Source organism: Ursus maritimus, unplaced genomic scaffold, assembly GCF_017311325.1.
Source record: "Ursus maritimus isolate PB19 unplaced genomic scaffold, ASM1731132v1 scaffold_12, whole genome shotgun sequence".
In the NCBI taxonomy this organism is placed as follows: domain Eukaryota; kingdom Metazoa; phylum Chordata; class Mammalia; order Carnivora; family Ursidae; genus Ursus; species Ursus maritimus.
In genome coordinates, this window is record NW_024423564.1 from 65,468,563 (window position 1) to 65,485,581 (window position 17,019).

The following is a 17,019-nucleotide window of genomic DNA, read 5'->3' on the forward strand; positions in this document are numbered from 1 at the left end:
CCAGTGTCTGAGGTGGACATGAAAATGAAGCACAGGCAAAGAGTCTGACCCTGAATCCTATCTGAAAGGGCTGGGTAGAGAAGCAAGTCTAGGTGTGAGGCGAGAGGGCAGACTTGAGTCCAGTGGCCATGGGTTGTGGTGGAGGGGGGGGCCAAGGCCAGGGCCTAGAGACTGTCTTTGGGTATCCCTGGAGCCTCAAGGCGACACTCGCAGTCACTACTCTGGTTTGTGGAGGGCTTGCTCAGAGTACTCAGTGGTCCTGGTGCTATGAGGAGGATGAAGTGACGTGATACATGTGAAGCACCTACCAGCCGGTCCCCACAGTTAACCCTCAGAGGAGGTCAGTCACGAACTAGCTTTCCCTTTCCAGCAGACTTCCATGTGCCAGGTCCTGTGGTGGGCACGGAGAGGGACAAGGAAGATGCAGTTCCTGTCCTGCAGAAGCCCAGGCATCTAGAGACACGGCCTCACAGATAACATGTCCCTGTCAGAGGTTCTAAGTGGCATAATGGGGGGAGAGGGCAAGGTGATAGGACAGGGTAAGAGGACAGTAACCCAACTCAAGAGTTCCGTCAAGGCTCTCTGGAAGAAATAATGGCTAAGGTGGAGCTTGAAGGTTAAGAAACAGTTAACCAGGCAAATATTGGTGAGAAAAACATTCTGGGAAGAGGCACACTTCAACAGCAGCATAGAACACCATGGTGTGCTCAGTAAAGTGGGGTGTGAGGAGATGCCAGAGAGAAGGCTGGAGGGGAAGAAGGGCTGTGCTGAATCTGGAGACTAAGGAACCTGGACTGCATCCTGAAGGTGATGGGAGGCTGCTGAAAGGTTTCAAGCAAGAGAGTAACCTGGCCAGCTTTGTGCTTTAAATGGGTCACTTGGGCTGGTGGGGGGAGTATATTGGAGAGGGCTAGCTGGAGGCCAGGTGAAATCTTCAGGTTGATGTTTCTGAGTCAAAGGTCAGTTATGCTTTGGTAAAATTAATTAGAGAAAACTTAGAAATGAGAACAAAGGCTTCTGCGTCTAAAGCTAGATGTGAAATGTTAACGTCTGTACTCCTATATACAGTGAGCTCAACCCCCATTCCCTGTGCTATGAAAGGTGATGTGAGGGAGCATAATGCCTTTAAGGGCCCTTCCAGCTGGAATGCGTCAGGACTCAATAATTCTATTTCTCATCTTAGGGTATGAAATGGATGTTTATTCCATTGACCCCCTAGCAGGACATACGCTTTGGATTCTGCCTTCCTTGTGTCAGAGTGTGTTTGGCCTGATAGTTTCCCATACCTGTGTGCCTTACCTGTTTGCCATACCTGTGTGCCTTACCTGTTCTTGTAGAAGATGCTATATTTATCACATGGTTGGCTAGTGTCAGGACCTGTGCCAAGATCAGGGCTCATCCTGTGGCTAACAACAGAACTCAGTCTGTGACCACGATTGCTACTCAGTCTGTGGTTATAAGGCTGAGAAAATTGTCCAGTTGAGGTCTTTGAAATCAGGCCTTTGGGCGTATTACCACAGTGTCTGCTCCACTTAGCTGACCTGCCACACGTGCTAAAGGGTTCTGGGCACGTATATTCGAGGACTTCTGGTCCTGGGTGCCCGATTCTATTATACCTAGAAGCTGGAAGGACAACACATACTCCAGATCCTCACAACCTTCACTGCTTCACCGTAAGACAGTGCTAATTCGTGTGTTGGCGTTTCATGACTAAGAGCTCCTTGAGGGAGGGAGCTCCCCCCGACTCATCAGTTCTCATGGATTTCTTACCCCTGCCCATTTTAGCTGAGGAATGACCTTGTTGCAGGTACTGTGCTCAGTTGGGGAGATACAGACACGAACTAGCTACATACAACCTGTGCCCTCGTGCAGGCTCCTAACTCTCAAGTGATAAGGACACAGGTGCTATGATGGGAGAGAAGGAGTACAGGGTGCTCACGGAACAGAGAGCGAGGGTCTTAACCAAGTGTGCATCAGAGAAAGTCTTTTTGAGGAATTGATATTTAAGTTGAGGCCTGAAAGATAACTAATAATTGACCAAATGAAGGGTATAGGGGGACAACCTTGTGTGAAGACCCGGAAGTAAAAGAAAGTTGGCCCACTGAAGGAACCACAAGAATGCTAGTTGGAGCCTCCTGTTGGATGTGTTCTGTATCGTCACTGCAGTGGTGGTCACATGAATCTGCACACGTGATAACATTGCGTGGAACTGAATATCTAAACACGCACACACACACACACATAGGTGAGTACACGGAAAGGTAGTGAAATATGAATAAGGGGAATGGATCGTATCAATGTCAGTTTTCCAGGAACGATATCGCACTAGAGAATGCAAGATGTTACCCTCGGAGAAAACTGGGTGAAGAGCTCATAAGATCTCTCTGGATTATTGCTTACAACTGCATGTGACTCTATAATCTCAAAATGAAAAGTTAAGAAGAGGGAGGAGAACCAGGTGGCAGCCAGTTTGGTTGCAGCAGAGAATGGAGGAATATGTAGCCTAAGCTGAACCCAGAGAGTCGGTAGAGGACAGACTAGACAGGATTAAAATCCTGTAACCTGGTCGTGGTGGATGATGGTCTTCCTTACTAAAATGCGGAACATCTGAGAAGAAATGGGCTTGGGAGAAAGGTTTGAAGAGCTGGGTTTGGAATATTTGAGATGCCATTCAGTTCTCCAAGTCCGGGTGGCTACTAAGCAGCTGTATGCACACGTGTTGGGAGCTCAGGAGAGAAGGCTGCACTAAGTGTGCGAGCAAACAGAAGAAGAAGGGCAGAATTCTGAGGGAATCTGACGTCTAAAATGTGGGCCAAAGAGGAGGAGCCTACCATGTCGACTGAGGATTATTAAAGAGGTAGGAAGGAAATCAAGACTACTGAAGTCAAAGGGAGAAAACTTTTCTGGAGGAAGGCCAGGTCAACAGTGTGAATGCTGCTGAGACCACATGAAGGAACGTGCCCTTGAAATTGGTGGGTCTTTGGTAACCTTGGAGAGCTTCTAACCAGTAAAAGCAAAGGCCAGGCTGCAGTGGGGCTGAGGCGTGAACAGGAGGTGAGTGAATGCCGATAATAAGTATAGACTGTGCTTTCCTTCGGAAAGTTCTGCTTACAAAGAGGAGAGAAGGAAGTAACTAAAGGTGAGGCAGAGATGAGTGAGGGCTTTGAGGTGGCGTGTTTCGAGGTTGGGACAGACTTGAGCACGTGTAAACACAGAGAGGAAGGGACCCTCCAAGAGGGAGAGGTTGGCAATCCAGGACAGAGCACAGGGCCTGGCCTGGGGCAGGTGCTTGCTCCGCGAACACCGAGGATTTTCAGATGCAACCCTTTCTGAAGGGGGAGAGTTTCTGTGGGTACAGTCCTTGGGTTCTGCTGCACCCACTAAGTATTCTAAAAATGTTGCTGTGCTTCCTCTTTTAGGAACATCTGGGCCATTAAGAACTGTACAAAAACCACCTTTTCAAAGTCCCTAGAGGAGGCTCAATTTCAGACCCAAGCCAAGGTGCTTCCTCTCTGAAAGGCCTATGTGGCTGGGTGGCCCTCCCACAGCAGCACCCAGCACTGACTCCCAGCATGCGGGTAGAGCCCCCACACAGCAGCAAACAGAAAAGTTTCCACTGCAGCTTGTTGCCCACCAAGCTTGGGGTATCCACCCACTCGGGGAATCAGCATGGCTGGGCAGAAGGCATACTCTCTGACTCAGGACTTCTTATCCACTCTGAAAAGGCAATATGGCTGACTAGATAACTCAAACAGCTTGAAAGGGTGTCTGAGAGGCAGTCATCTCCTTGCATCGAGTCCAGGCACCCCCTTCAATCTCAGCCATTCCCCCTGACTAGCTGCCACTAGCTTGGGCAAGGTGCTTCACTTTCTTATTTATACAATGGGTAGCAGTTCATGGGGGTGTTGTGAAGAGGAAAATGAGAGAACATAAATAAAAGAGGCAGGCATATGTTAGATTCTTAGTAAGTCCACATTTTTTTTTGCCTGCTTGCCAGGAGCCAAAATTTCTTTTCTCCTAGCAAGTGCCCAAGTCTTGAGTCGAAGGGCCAAGTCTAAAGAAAAGAGTGTCTCAGGAAGGAAGCACCTGACATGTCTGCACCTCAGGATGATACCATCTGTCCCTTGGGCAGGTTTTTGCTCTTTTGTTTTACAGATTCTGCTGTAAAAGAGTTTGAGAATTATTACATGAGACAAAAATGCAGACTAAATAATAAGTCGAAGGTGGAGGAGAGTTTGTGAGAGAAATGTTCTTCATGTTATAAAAAGGATCCTTTGCTTTATCACAAAGTTTCTTTAAATATGTGCTCCCCTGGTGCAATTAAGCATTTGTTTACAGATCATTAATTATCTGGCAGAGAGGCTTGGCTGGAAGGAATATGGCCGAGAGACACAGCTGGAGAGTTGGGAGCTCGTGCCAAGTAAGAATCCATTAGAACCAGAGATAGTAAAGCTCAGAAATGATGGTGTGAATCAGAGACGAAAAGGAAGTCAACTTCCAAGAGCGGAGTACGCAGGCACTCTGAGACCTCTAGCCAGGCTGGATGGGCGGGTGGCGGGCCGGTCACCAAATCAGGGCAGGCAGGAGAACAGGCAGGAGGAGATATGGGTAGGGATAGAAAGCAGGGCCTAGTTCAACTTGGAACATTTTGTGTAAGAGGCGTCTGTGGAATATCAACGTGGAATAGAACGTCTAGAAGACAGATCAATGTCAGCATGGAGCTCCTGCACTGGTTGCATATTTGTAGTTTCCCCCAGATTCTAAAACCAGTTCACACTTCTCTGCTTCTGCACACACTGGGCTCTCTAGCACAAATGGTGTCCCCTCTCCCTACCCCATATCTGCCGAGCTTCTGGCCATCCCTCAGGTACCAGCTCTCACTCTCCTTTCTGGGAAGCCTTCCCTGGGTTCCTCAAGCAGACATAGGCTGTCCATCTCCCGGACAAACTGCCTCCACTTACACAGACCTCCATTAGCACTGAGCCTCACAAGAAGTCTTCCTGGTTTAACCAAGATTACATAATTGAATCAATGTACCAGGCTCAGCTCAATGAACTCAATCCCTGTTATTCCGCTTCTGTCATAACTACTGCATTTGCTCCCTTGCATGTCTCCCAAATGATTTAGTTTCCTAGGGCTGCTGAAAAAAAAAGTACCACAAACTGGGTGGCTTAAAACAGCCAAAACTTATCCCCTCACTCTTCTGAAGGCCAGAAGTCCAAAAGCGAGGTGTCAGCAGAGCTAGGCTCCCTCTTTCTTTGCTTCTTCCTAGCTTCTGGTGGTGGCCATCCACCCTTGGTGTTCCTTAGCTCACAGCCGCCTCACCCCCATCTCTGCCTCTGCAGGCATGTGGCCTTATCCCTACATGTCTCTGTCTTCACGTGACGTTTTTCTCTTCTTACAAGCCTATCAGTCATATTGGATTAGGGCCAACCCTAATGGTCTCCTCTTAACTTGATTACATCTACAGACACCTCATTTCCACAGATATTGTGGTTTGGGTCTTTAACAAAGCTTTTGGGGGGACACAGCTCAACCCATAACACCCATGAAAAAATTATTTCCTGCAGGGGAAGGACCATTTCTTATTTGTCTTCATCCCAACACTTGGCACAAGGTCTGGCGCAGAGAAGGTGGCCCAGGAAATATTTTTTGAGTGAGTGACTATAAACCTGTGCTTTCTAAATCAGATGTTTTTAATGCTTTGTAAATACCAGTGCCCAGTGCATACAAAGATCTGGGCTAAATGCTTTCCGTTTGCTCTCTCATTTAATTGTACCAAACACCCTGGAGGGTAAGTCTCCTGGCCTTATAGGTCAGGAAGCCAAACTTCAAAGAAGTCAGATGCCTTGTTCAGGTCTGTACAGCTAATGCACTGTTCAGCTGGGATTTGAACTCAGGTTTGTCTGGTTTCAAAGCTCAGATCACTCCACTACATTCTGCTGCCTTTTCTTTCATCCTGGTTTCAGTTAAGCTTTGTTGGGAGTCTAGACTGCTTCAGCTATGCTTAGAGCAACCCCCTAAAACGGGTTGGGATCATGCTTTGGATGGTGTGTTAGAGAATCCACAGCAGCCCCTGACTGGCGGGGGGGGGGAATAGAAGACAGTACAGAGGCGGCAGCATGGGAATGGCGGCAGGACTGGAGAGACACTTCAGGACAAGGTGCAAGTAAGGGGAGAGAGTTGGGAGGTTTCCTCACCATGCCCTCCCCAACCAGGAGAGGCTTCTTGATGCGAACACTTGAACATGATGAATTATGTTTCTCTAGGACTAGGTAAGCTGATGCCATGGGCACAGATAAGATCACCTTCTGCTGAAGCCTGCCCCCTGTAATCAAGAGAAAGCATGGGAATGTAAGGCAGAGGAAAGACCCACCAGGACCTGGGTTCCAGGAATGACTTGGTCAAAGACAAACTCTTGGGCTTTGGGTAATCATTGTCCTTCTGTCCTCAGTTTCATCATTTCTAGAATGAGAGCTTTGGGCTATAAGTTCTCTGAAGTCACTATTCTTGGTTTCCTGCTTCTATAGAATCTGTTTCCGTTTTATAACTCTATTTTAAGGTGTTTATTACATTGCCAAGAAAAGAAAAAAAAAAAAAGAACCTTCAGGATGAAATTTCTCCATGCCAAGGAAAAAGATTTTTTTTTCTCTTCCCTTTTTTGCATGCAAAGCTCTGCTCTGTTTCTTCTGTGTCTGTCTTTTCATTCTGATAACCCTCACAAGTTTTCTCAGTGGAAACATGCGCTCTCTGGCATGGCCCTTCCTTTTCTTAATACCAAAGATTAAGTATTTGCTCAAAAAGTTAAGCCCATGTGGACAGAGCTTATCTGGCTCCTATGCTGGCTCCTCCATTGTATGCTTTTTCTGTGACCCATCCAAACAGAGAGATGGAAGAGAAAAGGGTGCAGGGGTCCAGCTTTCTTAGCTTGGGGCAGTTTTGCAGCCCATTTGCCAAGTGTAAGCACAATGATTTCGTTTCCTACTCTGCTTTCTGCCTCTTGAAAGCGTGCAGCCCCTAAGTGAACATTTCCTGGCAGATTCTTTTTTCTATGGACATTGAGCATCCTTGCTGTCTGTGCAGTTGAGGCCTTTCTCCACCTGGGGACAGGTAAGAGTCGGAGGGATAGAGTTTTGAGCACTTCATCTTTAAAGGTCATAGCAGCAGAAATGGGTTGGCTTGGGAAAAAGAATGTTTCTCTTGCCAAGAGTCCATGTCCCATCCGTCTGCTAAGCTGATGAGTCTGGCTGCCAGAGGACCAGAGTTCTTCCCCTGGTGACTTGGAGTTGTTGGTAACTATTTGCATATTCAATGGAAAATTTGACTTTGTGAATTTAATGTATATATCTTGTTCCTTAAGGAACAAAGGAATAGGATTTGGATTTTCCATTCAAGTACCCCTTACTCTACCCAAACCACAATGGGTGTTATCAGATGTATCAGCTAGCAGGAAGAGGGGTACAAACCCTCACATTCTGCATGGAGCTGGTTGGTGATGGGGATTGACATACCTATCGGATGGCAAGGAGTATACTGGGGACCACCGGAGGCAACATAGCAGAGTGGGAACTTCATACCAGGTTTGAATCTAGGTTGTGATTTGGGCCCTCACTTTTCCTTTCTGAACCTCAGTGGATGTATCTGTAAAAAGGAGGATAAGAATCATTTTCCAAGGTTATTATGAGGATTGTAGGTGACGCATGTAGCATTACTGGGGACAGAGTAGGGAGCTCAATAAAGTTCAGTCCTTTTCTTTGCCTCTTCCTCTCTTTTACATACATTGTCTCATTCACTCCTTTCAACAGTCCTAATAGGTAAGTTTAGTTTCCCATTTTATAGACAAAGCTCAGTCTGGCTGGTTCTCTACTGTATCCCAAGTATTAAGCAAAGTTTTTGGTATATAAATCCTCAACAAATAGTTCATTAGTGAATGAATGAATGAATGAATGAATGAATGAATGAATGAATGAAGCGGTTTTACAGGAGTTAAGAATCTTGCCCAAGTTTTCACAGCAAGTATCCCAGATGAGTTAAGACATAAGGCAGGGCATCACAGAAAAATTCATACAAGAAGACAAAAAAAGAACCCAGAAATGGGAACAGAAAGGCATAACATAATTCATCCTTTTTTATGATTGAGAACACTGTGTTTCACAATTCCAAAGTCGTGTTTTAAATATACAAAATCTGAACATAATTTTAAAAGCAGACAATAAAACCCCAAGCTCAGCTTAAGTCCCAAAACTTCATAAAAGTACAGATCTCAGTAAAGTCCCAGCTTTGAAAGAAGGCATCCTGCCCCATCGTGGGCCAGGAAGGGATGGTGGGTAATATTGCCCAGTCTTGTGGGGTGGGGGTGGGGGTATGTTCCTTTATCCCAAAATAGCTGGCTTATGGGGATCCATTCTTGTCATTACCCTGTGACCTCCTAAAAGGAAAAGGCAATAGAGACTGTCTCAGAAGAAGAGAATGAAAAGACACCCGATAGGTTGGGGCACCTACCATGGATGAGGCATTGTGCCTGCCCTGCACTTGACATGCACAGTCTGTTAGAGCCTGTGACAGCCTTATAATATAGACCTCTGTTTGATAGTGGAAAAACCGGAGAGTCAGACATTTGCCTGAGGTCCCAAAGTACCTTGGCGATAGAATATTAATTGAACCCCAATCTGAGTTCCAAGTCTGTGCACTTTTTACTTTTGTTATTGCCTCCTCATTTCTCCTGGGCCATGTTACCTCTCCAGAATGGGTCCCAGAGCAGGAGCAGAGCCTAGTGATCAGAAACCATGTGATGGCCCAGGAGTGTGGCAGGATGTGTCCGCAGGGTGGACATGGGGTCCAGGCATTACCTACTGTGCCTACCAGCTGAGTTACATGTCTTCCTACCCACTTCATCTAGAGTCTCATAAGCCTCTGTGTGTCTTGCTCCTGTCCATTCCATGTTTTAGAAAAAATGTCTTTCTCTTAATGGATTATTGTTTCTTCCTCTCTTCTTGCCGTTTGTTCCCCAGGATAATAAGGGTATGGCTGATAGTAAAAAAAGTAGGGTTTTGATATTCTGTGCTCTAACTCACCTACCTCCAGCACAAAAGGAATATATGATAAAGAACTATCAACAGAAAGTATGTTGTATATTGTATACATGAGCCATTTTTCCATAATAATAGAAACACTCAGAGGTCAATAACCTTTTTTTTCCTGGCTGGCATAATAGATGATCTTATTGTGCTACTAAAGAAAGAAACTGGTTTTGAGTAAATAAAGGAAAGCTTTCTTTATACCATGGATTGAATCTAGTACACTCCCACCCGCAAGAACATAGAATGAAAATGTCAATGAAGTCCAATGCTTTTTGAGATAGTGCCAGCCAGGGTCTCCCCTGGACCAAACAAGGTGGTCTGGACATCCCTAGAAAACCAGCAAGGGACCCTTGAGGATGGGTCATCATCTCCCCATGCTAGTTAGGAGGGCACACAGCACCCTCACTGAGGCAAGAGTCAGACTCAGGGTAAACCCGAATTGGAATGGAAATCTGTGGTTGGGGCTTTAGAGCCAAGCAACCTGAGTCACAAATCCTGGCTCCACCATTTACTTCTGTGTGACCTTGTGCAATTTACCTAACATCCTTATGCCTCAGTTTCCCTAACTTTAAAATGAGGCTATCTAATAGTACCTACTACCCAGGATTAGTTTGAGGATTAAATGAGAAATGTATGTAAAGCCTGGCATGAGGGAAGCATTCACAAAGGTTCACTGCTATAATTCCTATTCCTATTCTTACTCCAAACAACAGCAGGGTTAGAATGGGTTTGGGGAAGGTGACACTTCTTCAACCAGAGATATCTCTGACTGGAGCTCTGCCATCCTTTTTTGTCTTGGCTCAGAGGAGCCTCCACCTAGACCATGAAGTAACTGGACTAGACTGTAGGAATCTGCTTGAACAGTTAGAAAACTCAGAGTACTTGAGAAATTCAGGGTCTCTGGAGTGAGGAGGCCATGATTTAAGAAGCCCCAGACAATGTAATCAAATGATCAGTATTCACAGAATCATTAGCTACCCAAGTTAGGGATGCTTGGAATGATAGTTATTGGACTTTCCCATAAGGCCCCATTCTCAGATTTCTAAGTGGAGAGTCAAGCCTCTCAGAAACGGGGATTAAACTCCACAGATTCTTTAGCTCCTGTTGCCTCAGGAAACTCTGAGGCAAGGCCTACATCAAAACGTGCCCTGAAACCCAAACTTTGCATCAAGAAACAGCCTTCTCCACGTGACTGTAAACAACTTCTATCAGCTCTCTAAGTCTTAGTTGCCTCCTCAGAAAGACAGAGATGATAATAGTATCAACCTTATGGGTTGTTTTGAAAAGATGAAAGGAGTTAAGATGTAAAGCAACCAGGACAGCTTCTATCATGGAAATCAGTAATTGTTAGTTCCATTTTCATTCCTTTCCTCTGATTTTATACTGAATTTATGGTCTGGTTAGGAGACATTTTTTTTTTTAAGATTTTTTATTTATTTATTCAACAGAGATAGAGACAGCCAGCGAGAGAGGGAACACAAGCAGGGGGAGTGGGAGAGGAAGAAGCAGGCTCATAGCGGAAGAGCCTGATGTGGGGCTCAATCCCATAACGCCGGGATCACGCCCTGAGCCAAAGGCAGACGCTCAACCGCTGTGCCACCCAGGCGCCCCTGGTTAGGAGACATTCTTAAGAAAAAGAATTGTTCATGGTTTGCTGTGTGCATTGGAGATGAGTTAACTTTCTGAATGAATGTTCCCTTTTTTGCTTCTGACCAGAATGGCAGCCCAGGGTTACCAAACAGAAGCCTAAGAGTGAATGACAGTGTGGGCTACACCCTGACCCCAGGAGGACCTATGAAGGGCAGACATTCCGAGCCATGAGGTGTTTGAGATGAGCACAGATGGTAACCAGGGAACTAACATATGGTCTTTGAAGGAAGGTTGCCCCATTTCCTCCCAAATAATGTTGGAATCATCAGGAGACTAGGATGCGGCAGTAATCACCCTAACTGAGTAGTGGGTTAGAGAGTCAGTGACTTCAGCCAACAGCAGGATATGAAGGAAGTCTAGCCTTGTAGGACGAAGCAGAGTCGCCATCTTGTTTCCCAGGAGGCCCATGGACTGTGCCAGTGAGGTTCCGGATTCTATTACATTAGTATTGCTATTAGCCTATGTCGAGTATGTGTGATTGTCAACTTGACCATTTTTCCACTCTGTGCACTTATCTGTAGTTATTCCCATTTTGTTTTCTCTATATTTAGAGACAACCCTTTGAAAATGTCAACCTATCTAGTGGTACTAAAAGGAAACTACAAAGGGCACTTTTATGGTTTTTTGGGCCACACTTGGGAGCCAGACATAGTAGGGGCCCAGAAACAGAAACACACTCACGAGAGGAAAGGTGAGATTCAGAGGGACGGAATAAAGCTCTTGAAAACACGTCTCCTTCCTCACTTTTGGGGGCTTTCCACTCCTCCAGGGTCTATGTTTCAGACTTGCACTATGCAACAAATATTTGTTTAGGGTCTCCCATGGGCCAGTCTAGGTGCTAGGATACAACAGTGAAGAAAACAGAGTGTCTCTTCTCTAGTGGAACCTTTGGTCTACTGGCAGAGACAGACAATAAAGAAGAAATATATATTATATACTACAGTAAACCCCATGAAGAAAAATATAAGGAGCTGTGAAAATATGTAAACGGAAAAAAAAAAAAAAAGAAAATATGTAAAAGCGACCTGAGCTAGTCTGTGGAGGGTGATGGGAGGAGCAAGTCAGGGAGGACTTTTGTGGGGAAGTGACATTTCAGCTGAAAAATAACAGAATGAGTTAATCTGATAAGCAAAACCAGAGGCAGCTTCTAAAACTAATGGGCCCCTAACTGAAATCCATCACTGAGGCAAGTTGCATTCTTCCAACGTAAGCCAACTTTTTTGTTTCTTTTTCAAAACCAATTCGACTATTGTTCCCTTGTGACAGTCTCTCCTATTCATAAACTTCTTTTGGTCTTCGACCAGTGGGAACCTGTTTGCTTAGTGATGCTTATGTGGAGTATATACTTCTGGAGTAAAATGCCAGGATTCAGGTCATCTGTGTGACCAGCTCCTGTGTGTGACCCACGTGAGGTCATAACATAGCTGAGATCTAAGTGGTTGAACTTGACCCTTATCTGCTTGATCTAAACATCAAGCCAAGATGCAAATTCACAAGGCTTTCAATTGCTATAAATGCTTCTGCGTTTACATTTTATGTAATGCATACACCTTTTTATTTATTCGAAGGGAATAGTTCACAAAGTCCATTTGAAAGAATGCATGGCTCCAAACACAGGCTCTTGGAAGTGTGTGCTGCAAGTTTGGGCCAGGCCCTGAGCCTCAGAGACTCGAACGTGTGAGATCGGAGCTGCTGTGTGGGCCCCCCACCCCTTGCCCACAGGCTCTGGTGGAAAGGGCGTGGCACTTGGATGGAAGTATGGTGGGGCACTCACTGGGTAATTACAAGCATTGTTCAACTCATTATATTCGATCTGATACAAGAAATGTTTGCTGGGTACCTGACTCTCAGCATGGGGATAAGAGTTCTAATAAATACAGCAACACTCATGACAGTAACAACCATCATTTATTGAGGACTCACTGTGTGTCAGGCACTGTCATTTTATATTTTACATTTACATCTACGTATCTCATTTAGTCTTCATAATAACCCTATGAAGCTTTATTGATATTCCCTTGAAGAAAAGGAGGCTTGGGGAGATAAACTTGTCCATGACCACGCAGTGAGGATAGGCCTTACTTATTGGCCAGTATTTGGATCTGGGGCCTAAGATTGTAATACCTTGTCTTGTTTTCACACCAGTATGTCATTTTTCAGATAGTTCCTCAGAGAGGTTGCATAGACATTTCAGAGCCCTGTACATTTTCCCTGAAAGTAATATCTACGACATGTTGAGCAATTCCTATGTGACTAACGTGTTACCTTAAACTTTTCCAACTCAGAAGTACTCAACCTTCTCTGATATTAGAACAATCTGGGAATTAAAAAAAAAAAAAAATTAAGGCCTTATCCCCAGACCAACTGAATCAAGATCTTGGGGGATAGGAGCTGGGAGCAGGATAATTTTCCCAGGTGATCCCGATGCACAGAGAGGGTGAAAAACTCCTGCCCCAATTCTCACAACACCTTCTGAAGATAGCCTCATTTTCCAGATTAGAAAACTGAGGCTCAGGGAGGTGAACTGTCTTGCCCAAAGTCACAGCAAAGATGGGGCAAAGTCAGGATTTAACCCCTGGGCTGATTCCAAAGCCCATACTCCTTTGCCCCTCCAAGCTGTCACCTACATGACAAATTGGCACTCCTTCTAACTCTAGACAGTGTTCACTGGCTTTTGAGTTTGTCCTCAGCAGCAACTCCTCTCTTTCCTTCCTTCCCCCTCTCTACTGTCACTCTCTTCCCCTGCCCCAAACCCACAGCCAGATCCAGCCAGACTTCATGATTGGGAGTTCACGTGGATACACTGGCTTGATGCCCTTGCTTTGGGGTGACAGTCCCCAACTCAAGATATTGCCCACCATGGGCCTCCCAGCAGGTCCAGAGCCTCCTGGCTACCTATCCACTTCTTTGAGTCTACCCGAGAAGACAGTGGCCCTGAGATCACAGCCCAGCAAGTTACTTTTCCGGGGGGGGGGGGGGAGGGNTTTCGGGGGGGGGGGGGGGCAGGAGTGGGAATTTTAAACAGAGACTTTAAAAGTCAAATGAAATATCCCAGGAAAAAGGAAAAGGCAAAATCATGAAAAAATATGGTCAGTCATTAGCGGAGAGGTTGAAAAGACATGCTCCAATTGCTTTTAAAATTCACAGAACCCAGGTCTCCTTAAAATAGTTTTGCAAAGTACACTGAGAATTCCATGAAGTAATAGGAAACATAAGGCCTGCTGCTGCCACCGAACATGCTTCAGCTGGCTAAACTGAAGGAGCTTGACGTTAGCCCAAGGCTCTGCAAAACGCAACAGGAAGGCACAATGGAGATGCGGTTGCAAAGCTGCCCCAGATGTGTACATTTTCTGCTCCATTAAAATGAGTTGGACGAAAGGCAAAATACATTTGGCCCCAGAAAGAGGGAGTTGAGGAGGGGCAGGCACAGGACATCCAGCCTCATCAGAGGCCTCCCACTCGCCAGTCTTTCCTCCCCCTCCAGTCCTTCCCCCACAGGGCTTCTAGAGCAAACTGTCTAATGCAAATGGAACTGCCCCTCTCCAGGGCTGCCAGAGCCAAACTGCTGCACTCTAAGTCTTCATTTTCCCAACTCTGTCACGGGGTTAATCATTCCCTCTTCAACGGTTTGGCATGAAAGTAATCGAGATGTATACACGGTGCTTGGCATGCATGGGTTATAGTAACCTTGGGAGGAAATGTAAATATCACAAGTATCATCACTGAAACCATGTCACATGAGGAGAGACAGGTGAAGGAAGTGAAGGTGTCTGAGCGGAAGATAGATAAGATGCTAAGGAGACAGGATCCCAAGTTTTCCACATTTGAAGAGCTGACATGAGACCTAGTATGACAGCTACACGGTGGAAGGTTCTGCCTGCGTGTAAGTAAGAAGGACCTTTCTCACAGTCAGTAGTGTCCAAAAGTTAAGGGGTGGTGGTAAACTTCCTGACATTAGAATTGTCTAAGAGGCATATGCATGGCCACTAGAGAGGGATATTGAAAAGGGGATTCAACTGGATTTGAGTCGTGTTCACTGTGCTGGTACCCACGTCAGTTTGTTCTTTTCTTCTTTCTGGGTTCTTGGGTCATGGAACTACCTCCTTATGAGAATGCTTTACATTGACTGGGATAGGGAATGTGTTTGGACTGAGGGTACAGTGATATTTAATAACGTTCACGAATCTGTTGCACAAGGAGTGAAACCAGTGTCCACCCTTTGGTCACTGGGAATGAAACAGAGTTGGATTCGGCTACAACTGAGAAAAAAGGGGGCAGATTTTCAGAAAAGCTGGGCAGGAGGTTTGCTGTTCTTGCTCTCTGTGTCTTTAACACGTTTGTTTTATAAGCATTTAAATATGCTAGGAACCTGAGATACTGAGGTTACTCAGCTTTTTTTTGTCCCCTCTCAAGGAGCTCATTCTAATGAGGGAAGATAAAACGTACTGGCAAGAAACAGGAGACAAAGACCACCTGTACTTGAGGAGGGCAGGTGGTTGGGGAAGGCTTCACGAAGGAGGTGACATTGGAGCTTGTCTTCAGGGGAGATTGATGTCAGTGTGTGCTCTGGGAGGAAGAACTTCCCAGAAAGAGGGCAGAAGCATAAAGGCTTGGGATCTGATAAAACACGCTACCTTGGGAAATGTCAAATAGTTTAACGTGTGTGGCATGTACTACGTCCAGGAAGGTGGTAAGAAAGATGAGACTGATAGCGTACTTGGGGGTCACCTTCATTTAGATGGCCAAGGACGTTGTCCATGGAACTGCTTGAAATTATTTTGCAAACACAGTTTGGAGCTTCATGGACTTTCGTTCAATATGGCTAACTCTGCATGATCCGTCTTGTGAATTATCAGAAGTCTTGCTACACATTACTTCCCCTTGACCACCATAGGAATGTATTCTTAAGATAAAAACTCATGTAAGATCAGTCCAAAGAAATCAGAATCACAAATGTAAATCTTCTGGAACAACTCAGAGTGGCATCTCTTTTTTTCCACAAGTGTATGGGGCAACACCAGACCAGCATCTGCATCAGGAAACTCGTGGTCATGTCTGGCTACAACCACATATATACCAGTGGCTTAAGGGAACTTAATCTGACCTGTGCATTTGGCTCGGGGAGGTGTGTGTTAATGGGGCTCGCCTGTATAACATTATCCCCAAATCACAATGAAATAATTTGCAGGTTTTGGTTTATCAACTTCATCATTAGTGTAGCTGATCTGAAATGCAAGTACAGTCCTTGTTTAAAAAAAAAATATGTAAGACTTTCTGATCATAAAGTAATACCTGCTTATTGTGGAAAATAGTTAAATATAAATATATGAATGCAAAACACGAAAGAAAACAAAATCACTCACCACTACTATGAAACAACATTTTGGTGCATTTATTTTGTTTTTTTCTTACAGCTTGAGTTCATTTAAATGAATTTTTAAAAAATATAACATTTAATTAAGTCTGCCACCTCCAACAAGCACTCCTCTACGAGAACACTTTTCTCACTATAACATAATTACTCACTTATACATTTTTAATACTCCTGGACGGGACTGTAAGGGTTTCGAGGACAGGAAAGGTGTTCCTCATTTAGTAACCTAATTTTGGCCCAGGTATTCAAAACTGAGACTCAAATTCTGATAATAGTAACACTGCAAGGAATCTTAAGTGGGTTTTTTTGTTTGTTTTTTTGTTTTTTTGCATTCTGTTCATCTCTCTGCGACTAGCACCTAGCCAGGATCTGGCATATAGTGCTTACCCCAACGATATTCGGTTGCTTGAATACAAGAATGAATTACTGGATAGCTGGATGAATTTGGACTTCTATTTATTATTATTCTTCACCCAAAATTTGAGTCCCTACCAAGTGCCAGGCCTGGGGCTGGGACTGGGGATATAAGTAGCCATACTTGATATAAAAGCCCACCCTCTCCGGGGCATCAGTGTGAGAGTGCTGGCCCCCTCTGATGCGGGATGTGGCTCCTGTGAGCAGAGCCCACTCAGCCCCTTTTTAGTTGTTCATGGCTTGTCTGGGGGCACCCATGCCCCTCCAGGCTCTCTTCTGCCTATGATACTGGGGACAGAGCAAAGACTGGTATTCCATGGAGTCCCATTCCTGAACTCAAGGTGCTCCAAAATGCCCAGCTAATCCTGGGGCTGCCTCCCTCAGAACACCCCTCCACTCCCTGCTTCCTTCCAACTGGTCCCAACTCAAAGAAAGGCATGCGGTGGAGTGGTGCTTCAGTGGAGGAAGACTACAGGGCAGAGGGGCGCCCCCTGCTCCCTC

General features: G+C 45.3%; 1 protein-coding gene across 1 annotated transcript in view; it reads left to right on the forward strand.

Annotated features, from left to right (window-relative positions):
* AGBL4 (AGBL carboxypeptidase 4) overlaps positions 1–17,019 on the forward strand; it is a 1,288,259-nt gene that overhangs the window by 996,875 nt on the left and 274,365 nt on the right. The gene's annotated exons all lie outside the window — the stretch shown is intronic.